Source organism: Thermobia domestica, chromosome 1 (genome assembly GCF_964235325.1).
Source record: "Thermobia domestica chromosome 1, izTheDome1.hap1.1, whole genome shotgun sequence".
In the NCBI taxonomy this organism is placed as follows: Eukaryota; Metazoa; Arthropoda; class Insecta; order Zygentoma; family Lepismatidae; genus Thermobia; species Thermobia domestica.
In genome coordinates, this window is record NC_137454.1 from 6,889,869 (window position 1) to 6,903,392 (window position 13,524).

Here is a 13,524-nt window from a genome sequence, read left to right on the forward strand (position 1 = left end):
GGCCGGCCCTCAGCGGGGGGAGGTGTGAAGATTGTCTGGAGATGATCGGCAAAAGCATTTGCTGTGTCCATATCTGTGGTAGTACCGGAGTTCCCAATCAGTATGGGGTATGAAGTGTTGCTGGACTTGAAGCATAAAGCGTTGAACTTTTTCCAGTATCTTGTTGGATGACTGGTGGACGCTAGGCTATTGCAGGTTTTGACCCAGCATCGTAGTTTATATGTTTTAGTGTAATCCGGTGCAAAGGTAATCTCTGAAAAGTTGATATGAACGGGTTATCATATTCAGATATTGTGAAGGTAGGCGTGGGTGATATGAAGTGCATATACTAGTTGGATTATAAAGTTTACTGGCTTCCTGGATGGAAGTGGTAATAGAATCAATAGTAGAATATAGGTCCTCTTCGGTATTGGGTGATGTAAAATTTGCTGTATGTTGCGTCAAGTAACTGTGATAATGGATCCAGTTTGCTTTATCAATGCGATAACAAGTACGCGAAGGCATATGCCATCGATGTGATGCAGAAGCGTGTAGTTTAAGAGTAAATTGGACAGGAGCGTGATTGCTACCTATTGTATCAAGAACATTAAGGAAGCTATGGGTGGAAAGATTTGCAGAGGTGATGACAATGTGGGGCGTTGTGTTGGAGATGGAACGAGTAGGCTTTGGAGAGGATGTATTTTTTTCAGTTGTACTTGTGGTTATAAAAGCTACGAAAGTGACAGGATCCAGATGTGAGCGTCTATGGAGAGTGAAGTCGGTCATTATGATTTAGTGACCTTATATGTTTGAGATATACTGAGCAACACTGAGTCGGAAGAGGGTGACCAGGACGTATGTAAATGGTTGCAAATGTTATTCTGAGAGATTTGAAATATACAGTGATGATGAGATAATCCTGGTAACAGATTAATGCTGATGATAGGGGAGATGCGGAGAGAAACCAATTGGTACGCCCCCATTTGCTCGTTGTGCTGGGTTCTGACTGTCTGCCCTGAGTACAGTGTAGCCTGGTATGCGATATGGAGTTGCTTTAGTCAAGAGTGTTTGATTTAGCATGAAGACTGTGATGCGTTCCTTCAGAAGGAGAGCCTCAAATAGAAGTTTGTTTGTGGAGAATGATCTGATATTCAAATAAGGAATGTTCAAAACCATGATCTAGAAGTGATCAAGTAGTGTGAATGGTTGGAGATTCATCAAAATGCACTGTATTACCAGAATACGTAGCTGTGAAATTAATATGAAATGTGGTTTTGGCTGCAAGAGTAATTTGCTGTAAAATGTGTGACCATATGAAGGGTTGAATATTCTGGAGGACTAGAGTGAAAAAGGTTAGAAATTGATTTAATGTGACAGGGGTGTCAGTAGTAGACGGAGTGGAAGGGACAACGGATGCCGTGCGTAGTGGTACAACAAGTTCGGGATGGGCTGGTGTTGGTTCCGGCTTGGCTTTACACTTTATAAGTGGGATGGTTGTCAGGACACGTCGAGCACTTCGCTGGTTGGTGTAATTGGTTGCAGAGCCGTGCTGAGTGGGGTCCGACACACTATCCACAATTGTAGTTATTTTTACATTCAGATGTAGTATGGGTATTGTATTCTTGACTGCGCTCGAAACTTATGTACAATGGTGCTAGTAAACAGTACGGTTCAACTCTGTGTTTGCGATTATAAATATATGCCCCATGAGCGAGTAGATCGTCAATCGTCTCTTAACGGGGAGTAAGAATATGGACTATGTAGGTAGGCTCACGGTCGTTACGGATTCTAAGAACTTTGGTTATAGAGTAGCCATCGAGTTTTAATTCCTCATGGATGTAATCGTCTTTGTATGATGGAAGCGAGACAGAAGTGAAGTCCGCCATGCTGGAGGTGGTTGTTTGCGTAATGAATCTGACGGGTAGGTTCCAGTCACCACGACAAGGCGCGTCCTCAGGATCTAGGACAAGGCATCTAGATATAGAGGTTAGCTGCGAATATACTGAATAAGCAGTCGCGGAAAGACGACTAGGAGTGGTCCTCCAGCTTGGGGGTTTGGGTAAGGCTAACAACCTCACCCTGTAAAAAAATGCACTTGTTCAGAAATATTCACAAAAGACTCGGACAAGGACTGATAACTTGGCATGATCTCAGCAAAAGAAAATGGACATAAGATTTCGAACATGGAATATTAGAGGTCTTTATAGGGCAGGCGCGTTAAAATCCGTAACGAGTGATATGGAGAAATACATGATGGATCTAGTAAGAGTTCAGGAAGTTAGGTGGGAATGAAATGGATCTGTGAATTCTGGAAATTTCACGTTCTATCAAGGGGAACAAAAGTTTTCGTTCACAAAGGAATGTTTCCAGCAATTACGCGGCTTGAATTTGTTACTGACAGACCTTGCTTTATTACTCTTAAGGGTCTGTGGTGTGATATTATTGCTTTAAATGTACGTGCCCTAACAGAAGAAAAGAATAACGATATAAAAGACGAAGAAGTTTTTACGAAGAAGGGGAACCTCCCGCGATACCATATTTGACCAACTCCCGCGATACCATATGAAAATTCTATCCTGGGCTTTCAATGCGTAGGACGTGAGGATATTTTCAAATCGATTATCGGCAACGAAAGTTTGCATAAGGAAAGCAATGAGACGGTGTTAGACTCGTGAACCTTGCAATATCCAAAAACCTAATCGTGAGGAGTACAAAATTCCCACATCTGGACGTACATAAATACACGGACATCCCCAGACGGAAAAACACATAATCAAATTGATCACGTTTTAGTAGATACAAGAAGGCAACCTAGCATATTTCATGTCCGGTCGTTTAGAGGGGCTAATTCTGATACTGATCACTACCTGGTAGTAGCGAAAATACTATAGAGATTATCGTTCAATAAAGGTAATATTCAATGTCCGAAATCGGAGAGATTTAATGTAAAGAAATTAGAAGAGAGAAATATCATATTGAAGTTTCGAATAGATTCTCGGTTTTAGAAGACTCGTGTTGAGGAAACATGGTTTGAAATTAGAGATAGCATTAAACGTTCAGCAAAAGAAAAATTGGGACACCCGGAAATACGTAGGAGTAAACCATGGTTCGACCAGGAATGCATAAAACTAGCAGAAAAGAAAAAACAGGCAAAATTACGCTGGCTTCAAAATTCCGAACGAAATAACTACACAACACAGAGATCGTAGAGATCAGGCGGGAAACTTCAAAAACTTTTAGAAAAAGGAAACGCGATTTTTGAAAGCTAAAATTAAGGAACCAAGATAATAGTAAAAATAAAAATATTCGGGGCATGTATAAGGGGATCAGCGAATTTAACACTACAGTACTCGCATGAAATTGTTGAAACATGAGTGCTCGCGCGGATTACGATTGTAGTCCATTTGATAAATATATATATCTTAGTGGTTATTCAATCGGTATTTTTTACATTATTTTTGCGGGTTTTCACAAGCAATTAAGAACATATTTCAGTGCAAACATTTTGTTTTTTAATGCACAAAAAGGATTAGAAGCCAAAACTTTAGAATGTGTATGCAATTTACTATATTTTTGTAAATGTTCGTTTATTTTCTTGCTATTTGATTAAAATTGAAATAAAAAAGGAAATTTGCATTTAAAGTGTTAAAAACTGTTATAAAAAATAAAAAGAAGCTGCTAAATTGTTTGCAAGTTTAACTTTTACTCTTAAAAACAAGGTCAAAAGTAGGCAAAATTTTGGGTGTTTCAGTCATAAGATTCACTGCAAAGAGCGTGCTTGTAGTCAGAGCAGATCCACATACTGCACCTAAAACATCTTTTTCGAGTACTCTTGTTTCTTCATCTTCCACAAAGAGCTTCGATAAGTTCCATAGCCACAGATTGCAGGAAGTCTCTACGGTTGATCATAGAATCATTGTTATTTGCTTTGAAAACAATGAGAGCATTTACTTCAGCAACGTTTCATACGTGGAAGAAGAGTGAGTGGCCATCTTTGCGAATTCCTGGCTGTATCACACTGGCGACACAATTTTCCAATATGTCAACTCCAAATTTAGTGTTGTTCTATGGAGTAATAAATATGCAGTGTAGGTATGATGTTATGACGCTGTGTTCGCGTTTTTCTTGGGTGCACGGAATCAATATACCATCTGGTAATTCTGTCCTTTCCAATGTGAAATTCTACGTGAAACCTGTCTTCCTGGATAGCACCGTTCCTTTCTTCACCTTCTATTTCTTCCAAATCGTCACTACCACTTTCTTCACAGTCACTACTCGACAACATCGTCCTCTATTTCATCCTAGTGTTCTATACTCAAAACACTTTCGTCGTCACTTTCAGTTTCTGTTAGCCTCTGTCATATCTGTTCTTGCTCTGACATTTTAAACTAACATATATATCACATATATTTGAGGGAATAATGTGAAATAATTTATTCAAAACGAGAACAGTTAAAACGTTAGCCAGAAAACGAAAGTAAGACTATTCATGGCTTTGGATTAATTGTTTTAACAAAAGATACACTGACCAAAGCTTAATACTTTACTTTATTTTAAATTATAATTTGTAACTGTTTCGGATATCTAGCATATCCTTCTTCAGACACGATCGAAATTAATGAAAATACAGACATATATATAAATGTTGTTGTAAGATTTCTTTGACGATTTCCTAAACACGCAACCGAAAACTAATGTACGTGGAGAAAACTAGATACACACCGCAGAACCGTATATTCCAGAACCCAACCGAATAGAAGTAAAAACCGCTATAAAGAAATTAAAGAAACACAAATCTCCATTTGTAGATGAAATTCCGGCTGAGTTAATTTTAGCTGGAGGCAAAAATTGTGGAACAAGATACACAAACTCATTCTCCTTATATGGAACAAGAAAGAACTGCTACAAAAGTGGAAAGAATCAATCATTGTTCCAATTTACAAGAAAGGCGACAAAACTAACTGTGTTAATTATGGAGGCATTTCTCTTCTGTCAACATCCTATAAAATCCTTTCAAATATTCTATTAGCAAGACTGACCACATACGCAGATGAAATTATTAGAGATTATCAGTGCGGATTTAGACGAAATAGATCAACTATCGACCAAATATTCACCATTCACCAAATACTCGAAAAAAGTGTGAATACAATACCCCGGTACATCAACTATTTATTGAATTTAAAGAGGCGTACAACTTGGTTAGGAGAGAAACATTATACAACGTTCTTACAGAACTTGGAATACCGAGAAAGCTAATTTGATTAATTAAGATATGTCAAAATGAATCCCAAAGTGAAGTCCGGGTAGGAAAATTTATAAACTTGGAAAATGGCCTGAAACAAGGAGATTGTTGTCGCCATTATTATTTAACTTTGTGCTGGAATACGTCATAAGGAAAATCAAAGATAGCAACCAGGGCCTAGAGTTGAACGGTATTCACCAGGTTATGACATACACTAATGATGTAAATTTAATAGGGGATGATAGGAGAACAACAGAAAGAAATGCACATATCTTATTAAACGCTTTCAGGAACATGGGTTCAGAGGTAAATGCAGAGAAAACTAAATACATGGAAGTGCGTCAGGACCGTAATACGTTAAGTTGTGGATGTCTTAAAATATTAAATAATACTTTTGATAAAGTGGATACTTTCAATTCTTTCGGATCAATATTAACAGACGAAAATAATAGTCACGAAGAAATTAAATGTCGACTAAAAACAGGGAATTCGTGTTAATATTCGGTTCAAAATCTCTTGTCGTCGCGAATTCTGTCGAAGAACTTCAAGCTTAAAATATATAAAACAATAATCATGCCTGTTGTTCTGTATGGTTGCGAAGCATGGTCGCTTCCTCTGAGAGTAGATCATAGACTAAAAGTATTTGAGAACAAGATCCTGATAGGAATATTCGGACCCAAGAAGGACGGCAATGGGAAATGGCGGAAACTTCATAACGAGGAACTGCATACTTTATACTTATTACCTAACATTGTTAGGTCGTCAAGTCTAGGAGGCTTAGGTGGGGGGTCATGTATCTAGGATGGAACAAAGTAGAAACGCTTTCAAAGTCTTGACTGGAAGACCCATCGGAAAACGACCATTAGAAACACTTAGGCGCAAATGGGAGGACAATATTAAGATGGATCTCGAAGTGATAGGAATACAAAGTAGAAACTGGATCCAATTAGCTAAGGATAGAAGACAATTGGGAGCTTTTGTGAACGCGGCATTGAACCTCGAGGATCCATAGGCCATAGAGTTAGTTAGTTAGTTCCTATCTATTGGGACCTTCTTGCGATTTGTGGTATAAAGATGAGGGTCTGCTGTTTTGAGAACGTACCCATTCCGGGAATGAACTATTTCTTTGAGAGCAGCACGTGGTAGATATTTTCGAAGTTGGAGAGAGAAAAGCTTCTCATTGGAAAACTTTCTGTCATAATTTTGGAGCAATAGAGAAAACGTTGGAACAGGTGAGGCTGCCGTGTCTGGAGCTTCTATTTCCATATTGTCAGCACCAAAGTCTTCGTGATGATGTTTATTTTGTTGGGGAATCCTGTATCCATGCAACATACCCATCTTTAGACTGAGGTGATCTGGATGGAACGGATGTCGTGGATTCTACAAATGCAACGGAAGTATGATAATCTCTGCGTGTGTGAGTAGTTGTGGCAGTTGTCTGCTATTTTGATGATCTCTTCTGTGGTCTCACCTTCGTGGGACACATAGGAGGTTCGTCAAGGACAGAATGAAGAGTAGTATGGCGAGTACTCATGGGTTTGACAGTTGTGGTGCGTGAATCTACCATCTTTAAAGACCGTCCGTTGGGCCACTGCCAAGAAGCAAAAAACTAGCGTGACTAGTGTATGTATGATGAGATGAGTTGTCTGAGTATTCTGAAGGCTGGACTATCCGTTTGGATAGTAGTCCAGGTAAGACAGTTATAGTAATAATGCAGTGACACTGTACACCCTTGGCTGAGATTAGTCTGATGATCAGTGTCCTGTAAAAACGCGCAGAAAAGTCCAGGATCAGAAGAAGGAAAGTTTTTTTTTCAAAAATCTTCACCGTTATAAGCAAGTGACGCTACAGACGCAAAACCTCTGTTAATGTATCTTCCCTTTTTCTAGCCCATTGATTTATATGACAATGAGTTTCTTTAATGAATGGGATTTAAATTGTTTGAGATTACTAATTTCCCCTTCTGGCCTATTAAGTGTCCCGTGCTTTAAAATATTCTTATATTTAATGTAATATTGCTCTATAGTTTATTTACAAAAATTGAAATTACATAATACAGCAGTAAAATTTCGCATAGTATACATTTAAAAATCCCAAGAAGAAATCAGTAACATTAACTTGCTAAAAATCTCGTTTATTTCAAAGAACAAATAGAGACTTTCCTCATTTAAATAATTAGGCAGAGAAACCATGGTTGAAATTAGGCGATTTTCAACATTCTTAAGTGCTACTCTTTTTGTTGGGATTTATGAAACCTAAAATTAAAATAAAACATATCTCGCTCGAGATTTCTATGAAGGCATAGTTTCATTAGTTGTTACTATATAAATTTCCTACCTTAGAAGTTCAAGAAATTTCCTTACTCTATGATTTTAATTTAAAAATAGGATGGGGAAGGAATTTGTTAGTAAAACAACAAATACAAATGCCAACCTCAAACATTACTCATAAAAGAAAAATGAAAGAAAAGTTTATATTTCCATAAACAGCCTCAAATGTAAAACACTCTTCAAGTGAATAAATATAACACATTACAAATAGTACAGAATGCACTTCTTCTTCATCTTTGTTTTGCAAAGCGGTTATAATCTTTTATTCCAATTAATTCTGCACTTGCAATATATTTCTTATCATTTTGTCCCTGAAGCAAACAAATGTTTTTAATGATCTGCAGCATAAGTACGACATACACTACCGTGAGTTAACTCTTTTAATTATGCAAGTAAACTAATGACATGAGTTTACTTATGTGATGCAAATCAACCCTCGTAAACTGGGGAAGGGAGCTGCGTTGCACTCATTGTGTTATTTTAAGACTGGATCAATCGAAAGCAATGATTTTAAACGCATCTACACTGAATGTTGTGCTTTGATAAAAAGTATAAAGAAATAGTCATATTTGGACAAGGAATTTGCCAATATTTACCAAGATAAGAAAGAATAATCCATCTCTCACTGATTACTTCAAAAACGTTATTTAGATCGGGGTGGCTCAGTAGTACATACAGGGTGCGATTTACCGAAAGAGATGAGAGAATTTTTCCCTCAATCACATTTTGTTCCCCCCAAAGAACTCAATCGAAGTATCCCCCGGGGTGGTCGCTTCCCCCCAAAGAGTGCTTACAAGGTACACCAAGTAGTACTGTGGACACCTGATCGCGTTTTGAACTTTGACCCCGAGTTTATGACTTTATAGGTCAAATGTCAATTACCTTGGCCCAAGGTCAATGACCTAGGGGTACTTAGAACCACCCCATTTAGATTCCGGAAGACGGACCTTGGCCCACCACCTAAATGTCGGGAGGGGTCCATAGGACCACCCCCTTAAATTTGGGAGATTGGCAAATCTAAATATTTGGTATGGTAACCGAGGACAATAGTATGTACCTCTAGTAGTATTGGGGGTCTATGTCGGTCCCTTTCATGGGTAAAAAGTGGCAAAAATTTAAATTTAGGAGCTTTTGACTTAATTTATTCTCTTTGATGAGGTGTTAGTACCCTATATGGTTATATGGGCGTATACATGGATCCATTAACTTTTATAAGAGGGGTATATTAATGCACCCCTTTAAATTTTTGGGAGGGGTACCTTGGTCCAACCCTTAAGTATTGGAAATTCACCAACGTAAACTTTTAGTATAATAATATATAACCCTAGAATGTATCACTATAAATTTGAGTGGCCCCCCTCGCTTCTTTCATTGGTACAAAATTGCCAAATTTTAGGACAACCACGTGCTTTTTTTGGCCCATTTTATCCACTTGGATGAGGTCCTGTTACCTTATATAGTTATATGGGCGTATACAGGTGTACATTTCCTATCGTAAGACATAGGTTCATTTGTGCACCCTTTTAAAAATTTTGGAGGGATACGTTCGCCCACCACTTAAATTTTGGAAATTTTCCAATTTAAGCATTCGGTATCATAGTGCATGACCTATACATGTATCATGATAAATTGAGTGGCCCATCTTGTTCCCTTTCATGGGTAAAAAATTGCCAAAATATAAACATAAGCAATATGTTGTACAACGTGTTTGGTTTTTCGCCCAATTTATCCCCTTTGATGCGGTCTTATTATTTTATATGGTTATATGGTCATGTATATAGGTTCATTTCCTATGATAAGACATGGATGCATTGATGCACCCTTTAAAACTTTGGGAGGAGATATTTTGGCTCATTCACTCAGTTTTAGAAATTATTTAATATAAGCATTTGGTATCATAGTACAAGTCTTCAATATGTACCACTATAAATTTGGATGGTCCACATCGTTCCGTTTCATAGGTAAAGAATTACCAAAAATCAAATTTCGGAGGTTATTGTTCCCCTTTGATAAGGATTTAGTGCGTTAAATATTTATGTTCCCTTTTAAATTTGGGAATTATCAAATAAAAAATTCGGCAAAGGTTTCTAGAACCCATTGTAAATGTTGGTGTTCCTCTTATGGTCAAATATTCAAATTTTAAAGGTTATTGACCTATTTTATGTTTTTGATACAGCTATATAATTGAGTGAGTACAGGATTTATTACTTTTTCTTAACACAGAAAATTATTTATGTACCAATGCTAAATTTAGGAGGGGTACATTTCATATTGTTAAATTAATAATTGGTAATTGTTCTTAGAATTGGGTGGTATATCTTTCTTTTGTTAAATCATTGTCAAATATTAGTATGGACACGTGATCTGTTATTGACCTATGATGGGATTAGGTGTTCATGGCATTGGTACATTTAAACTTTGTAGGATAATTTGGGAATTTAAAAATGAAATTACGTCATTAGTTTTGATTATTCCCTGCATATTGACCAAATATAAATATAAGCAACACGATCTACCATGTGATTGACCTAGATGAGGTAGTGTACAGGGATTCATTTCCTTTTTAAAATTCGTGGGTTAGCATATAACACGTTTCTATACAACAGTTGGTTCTGCTAAGATAAACAATTGACCTAATTGAGACATAACTACAACATGTAATTATATGATTAATTCCAAGACGTAGGTATATCGAGAGAGGTACATACGACAATTCTTTAAATTTGGGAATTGTGATAAAATTTAGTATCAGGCGCGAAATTTGAAATAATACTTTAAACTTTAGGTAAGCTCATAGTCTAAGATCATTGGTGGTGGCTGAATTAACCTTGAGTTTTCAGAAATCTTATAGGTATCTTATATAAAATGAGCCAAAAACCAAACACGTGATTGTACCTAAAATTTGGCAATTTTGAACCCATGAAAGGGAACGAGGTGGACCACCCAAATTTATAGTGATACATATATGATACATGATTAGCTCATGCACTATGATACCGAATGCTTAAGTTGGAAAATTTCCAAAATTTAAGGGGTGGGCCAAGGTTCCCCTCCCAAAAATTCAAATGGGTGCATTAATATAGCCATTTCTTATGAAAGGTAATGGACCCATTTATACGCCCATATAACCATATAGGGTAATAACGCCTCATCAAAGGCAATAAATTAAATCAAGAGCCTCCGAAATTTAAATTTTGGCAATTTTATACCCATGAAAGGGAACGACATAGACTCCCTAATATACTAGAGGTACATACTATGGTCGTAGGCTTATATACCGAACTTTTACATTTGGCAATTTCCAAAATTTAAGGGGGTGGTCCTATGTACCTCTGCAAAAATTTAGGGAGTGGGCGAAGGCACCCTTGCCAAAATCTAGAAGGGGTGGTCCTAAGTACTTATAGTTCATTGACCCCGGGCCAAGGTCATTGATCTTTGACCTATTACGCCATAAAACTCGGGGTCAAAGTGCAAAATGCGATCAGGTGTCCGCAGTACTACTCACCACCCAAATGTCCGGCTCTGATTTAAAAAAGAATTAAATTCTCTGATAGAGGGCATTATGTATTATTGTAATGACTGAAGTTTTTGCCATGTTGCTTGTTTTTTACATATCTTTTAAGAGTTGTTTCGGTTATTAGAGATTACTGCAGCAGTCCCTTACTACCCTTGTAAACGGAGTGTTAGTGAACAAAAGATGAAGAACAACCATGTGAATACATATTCGGCCTAGGAGGAGGTCGTATGGCAGGTATGACTTTAACGGCAGCCATCTTAAAATCTGCTATTTTGAATTAAAGTAAAATTTTGAAAAAATGAAAACCATAGCATGTGACACCTCATTTTAATAGCAAATTTTCCCCAAAAGCCGAGTGTATGTTTAATTTTGTTCTATAGTTAATCAGGAAACATGAGCCATGAGAGTTGGAATCATAAAACATGCGGTGAAAATAAGGAGATTACCAATTTGAAAGCTCGAATAATAAAAGCTTAATGGACATTAGAAGGAGTTCTAATAATACTGGTTAACTATAAAACAAAATTGAGCATACCATTGGCTTTTTGAGAAAATTTACTATAAAATGACGTGTCACATGCTATGGTTTCATTTTTCAAAATTTCACTTTAATTCAAAATGGCTGAATTCAAGGTGGCCGCAGTCAAGGTTACCCTTACTGTGCTACTTCCCTTTAGGCCTAATATGTATTACCGAAGCTTTTATCCACTTATTATCATTAATACGCTGGTTAGATGCAGAGTATATACAATTAACATGCATTTAACTTTTCCCCAAATGTGCGTATCTTAAAACTAAGTTCACCATTGTTTTCCTGATTAAATTCTAGCTCAAAATCGTGTATGACATTATCCTATTCCCATTTAAAAACATGACCTTAATTCAAAATGTCGCATTTCAAGATTTCTACCGTCAAGGTCATACCTACCATACGACTTCCTCCTTGTCCTTATATGTATCCACTTAGTTGTTCATTTTTTTCTTTAAACTCCATTTACAAAGGGTAGAGAGGGACTTCTGCAGTAATAACCGTTTATATATCAGTTGCCGGTCCATGTAGAAACCGGTGAGAAAACAGTTCTTGATGCTAAATATAAAATCTGAATATGCATGACAAGATAGAGTACATAATTATAACAGTTGTCATATCAGAGTTTGCTACTTTGTTAAGAAATACCATCGACTAAGAGAACACACAATTCAATGCTCATTTCTTCAAAACACGCATTTCAGTAATTTCCAGAGTTCAAGTTTTAACATACAGAAATTCTTGTATACTAATTATTATTTATCACTTGTTTTGATTTCCTAAGGTTGTAATGAAGTGAATATCCTGCGAATATATTAGAGTTCTATTTTTACATCTCATTACGATGCGATATGTTTTCATTTTAAAATATATGAACAAGGAGTACATTCACACCTTATTTAAGAGTCAACCTGAAAGGAATCTACTTTCTTATTAGTGTTCTCTTTAGATATTTTTACTTTTATGTGCTGATCGTACATACACTTCTAATGTTGATTTTATATTACAAATCGAGTTTATTTCTTCAAATAAATATTCATAATGTAGTCTTTTACTTACTTTACAGGAATCTCTCCCACTTCTGTCAAAGGCACAAATCATGCTTTCAGTTAGATATTGTGGATATTTGGTTTGCTGACGGCAGGCTTGAAGATCTAAAATAGGAAGGTCCACTTCCAGCAGTATGCTTGATAGATAGGCCGTATCGTTGTCTTTTGGAGGAGTTTTTGTGTTTCCAAAGCCGATGACTGTAGCATTTTTACCTTTGTATTCTAAATCTGTTTAAAGAGTATACTTGAAATCTCAGTATATCTTCCTATCCTCCTGTCTCGCACACACAGTATATATATATATATATATATATATATATATATATATATATATATATATATATATATATATATATATATAACTGGGTCCTCCAAAAAATGAAGAATAATTGTAAAGCAACAAAAAAGATATCAAAGAAAATCGATATTTACAATAACACCAAATCTATCATTATTTTTTGATAGTAATACTCACTGTTATTAAGGCTCTTATTCTAAAGAAATAAATTGTATCTTTAATAACGATCTAACACCCGTATACTGGCAATGAGTGAAGGCGTGAAGTTGCAGGAACAAAGTAAACTATATTTGTTTATTTACAGACGCTTAAGCAGCACAAGAACATCCGACAGTCGCAAGTACGTCCTTTTCGGTTAGCTCACTTCTCTGCTTCATCTGAGTTGGGTCTCATCGCTGTGCAGTCACATATGTATACTCACATTTTTCCGAACTGGCGGCTTAAATAGAGGATCCCAGTAAAAGTGATGTCCACGGTGTTTAAATATTTAAGAATATCAACTTTAGGTAAGTCGTACAAACATATTTTGGAAACGGCAGAAATTAAGTATTATGTTGGTCAACAGTGTAGCATATTT